Genomic DNA, 3,591 nt, shown 5'->3' on the forward strand with positions numbered 1-3,591 from the left:
GCCAGCCATGTACCTTCCCAGGTCGACAGAGGCGTTCTGGATGGCATCAGCCTTTCTTGAGTGAAGGTACCCTCTTTTTGGTGCCTTAATTTGGACATTTTCATAGTCTTAGAACTATAAACTTGCAACTTAATAAATTCCCTTCTTAAAAGTCATTTCTGTTTCTGGTATATTGCATTCCGGCAGCTTTAACAACCTAAAACACCCCTATTTGATTTAAATTTTTGATTCTCTTCCTGCCTCCTCTGCCTGATCTCATCAGTATCCTGCATGCTGGCACATCTGACCAGTTGATAACCACCTACTTTCCCCCTGCCCTTTTGGAAAACCCTAGGATCCCAAAATCTGGGTCTAGTCCTGGAGGTTGGCCCTATGAGATATAGCTTGGCCCTGGGCCTGAACTTGGATAGAGGCGCAATGAAGAACACATTTTCTGACTTCTTGTGCTTGTCTTAAATGCCTCTTTCAAGCATTTGAAAGCGGAGGGTAGGGGAGGGTAGAGCTTGTTATATTGTTTCAAGACTGGTTTTAAAAACACCAATCACACTTTTATTTCCTTTTCAAAATCATCTTCCTTTTAAAACCACAATAAGCAATACAAACAAAAGTGTAAAACCCGGGGGGGGGGGGGCAGGGGGAAATTAAGCAATGTCTAGCAAAATTACATGTGTGTTTACCATTTGACACAGTAATCCCATTCTAGCAATCTAACCCAAAGATTCACTAGCAAAAGTACAAAATTACATGTCCAAGGTTATTCATTGCAGCACTATGTGTAATAGCAAAGGCCTGAAAAAAACAAATTCCTACTGGGAGATCAGTTGAATAAATTATAGTGGAGCCATAAAATGGAGTAATATGGATTGAGATAGATTTCTATATAATGATTGGGGTAATCTCTGGGATATATTGTTAAGGGGAAAAAGCAAAATACGGAGCATTGTATATAATATGCCATCTTTTATGTAAGAAAGGTAGAGAAATACAAATATTTACTTGTATTTTCAAAAATGGAGCTATGTAATGAAAAACCAAAAATTAATTAAAATGTGTTACCTGTAGGAGGAGGATATAGGGTGGAGGAAAAAGGCAAGGAAACAAGACTTTCTAAATGTACCTTGTTTAACAGTTTTGACCTTAAAATCCTATATAAAAAAAAAAGCCTAAAAATACGCTGAATCAAATGATCCTGTGTAGCAAATTGGTGATATAACCACATAGAGGAAATTATTATTTCAAGTGACTTTAACATGCAGTATTTGAACTATACATTCCTAATGGGATATATCCTAAGGACAACAGAAACTGCAAAGTCTTAAACTGTGTTACAGTATTATCATTTTGAAACTATTAAATGTTTGTTGTAGGATAAACAGATAAGTAATTGAGTTAGTGTTCTCAGGAACCAAGATTTTTAGGATAAGAGAAAAGATATGCAATTATATAATTAAAAGGTCAGAAAAAAACTCTACAATGTTAAATTTGGAATACAAATATATGTATTTCCTAGCTCTGTCTATTGAAAAGGCATACCAACAATGGCAACCTAGTAGCAAAAAGTACATCTGATGCCCAGATTGTGGTTTCTAAATGCCATTTCCTACTCAAAGGAGCCAATTCTCCCTGGAGAAATTAATTTCAAGTCTAGAACAGTAAATGTACAAAATGAGCCTGAGACATCTTGTTTTGCCAGAAAGCAAGAAAGATATAAAAAAAACTAATATTTAAAAATATATATATAACTAAAGGAAAATGAAAACAGTCAATCAAAATCTGTGGGATGCAGTTAAAGTGGTGTTGTGAGGGAAATTTATAGTCCTAAATGCTTATAATAGAAAAGAAGAAAAGTCTCAATTCCGTAACCTGAGTTCCCATCTCAAGATATTAGGAAAAGAATAGCAAAATAAAGTAAGCAAACAAGAGGAAGGAAATAATAAAGAAAAGAAATCAGTAAAATTGAAAATGAGAAAACATAGAGGCTATCAATGGGGGAAAAAACTGTTTTTTTTAAAGAGCAATAAAATTGACAAATTTTGGAAAGACTGATAAAGAAAAAAAAAGACACCAATAACCAATATCAGGAATGAAGCAGAGGATATCACTACAGACTCTGTAGACAAAAACAAACAAACAAACAAACAAAAAAAACCTCTGTAGACATAAATAAACTACAACTAATAAACTACAACTAATATGAGTACAGGAACAGAAATCCTTAACAAAATATTAGCAAACAAAATTCAGCAATATATAAAAAGAATTATACACCATGAGCAAGTAGGATTTATTCCAGGGACGTGAGGCTGCTTCAAAATTTGAATGTCAATCAATTTAACTCACCATATCTACAGGCTAAAGAACAAAAATCACATGTTCTTGTCAATTGATGCAGAAAAGCAATTGACAAATTTCAACACCCATTCATAATAAAAATTCTTAGAAAATTAGGAATATAGGGGAACTTCCTAAACTTCATTTAGACCATCTACAAAAATCTACAGATCATACTTAATAGTGAATGATTGAATGACTTCCCCTTAAGATCAGAAACAAGGTGTTCTAGTTTGCTAGCTTCCAGAATGCAATATACCAGAAACAGAATGGCTTTTAAAAAGGGGAATTTAATGAGTTGCTAGTTTATAGTTCTAAGGCTGAAAAAATGTCCCAATTAAAACAAGTTTATATGAATGTCCAATCAAAGGCATCCAGGAAAAGATACCTTGGTTCAAGAAGGCCAATGCAGTTCAGAGTTTCTCTCTCATCTTAGAAGGCACATGGTGAACACAGTCACGGTTCTCTCTCGGCTGGAAGGGCACATGGTGAGCACAGCGTCATCTGCTAGCTTTCTCTCCTGGCTTCCTGTTTCATGAAGCTCCCCGGGAGGCATTTTCCTTCTTCATTTCCAAAGCGCTGGCTGATGGACTCTGCTTTGTGGTGCTGCAGCATTCTCTGCTCTCTCTGAATCTCCTTCATTCTCCAGAATGTTTCCTCTTTTATAGGACTTCAGAAACTAATCAAGACCCACCCAAATGGGTGAAGACACATCTCCCCTAATCCAGCTTTACAGCCACTCTTGATTGGGTTACATCTCCAGGGAGATAATCTAATTACAGATTCAAACATACAGTATTGAATAGGGATTATTCTGCCTTTATGAAATGGGATTTTGATTAAAACATGGCTTTTCTACGGTCCATACATCATTTGAAACCAGCACACAAGGCAAGCATAATTTGTTCTCACCACTGCTATACAACACAGTACTGTAAGTTTTAGCCAGCACAGTAAGGCAAAAAAACAAACAAACACCAAAAAAACAACTAAAAACAAAATAAAAGCAGAAAAAATTGGAAAGAAGAAATAAAACTGTCCTTGTTTTCAGATGACTTAATGGTCCGTGTAGAACATACCAAGAAATCTACAATAAAACTCCTACAGCTAATAAGTGAGTTCAGCAAGTTTGAAGGATAGGATATCAACACAAAAAATCAATTGTACTTCTATATACTACCAACAAATATGTGGAAACCATTTCTAATTGTTCTAAAAAATGAACTACATAAACACCTATCTAACAAACATGTACAGGAT

Source organism: Tamandua tetradactyla, chromosome X (assembly GCF_023851605.1).
Source record: "Tamandua tetradactyla isolate mTamTet1 chromosome X, mTamTet1.pri, whole genome shotgun sequence".
Classification (NCBI taxonomy): Eukaryota; Metazoa; Chordata; class Mammalia; order Pilosa; family Myrmecophagidae; genus Tamandua; species Tamandua tetradactyla.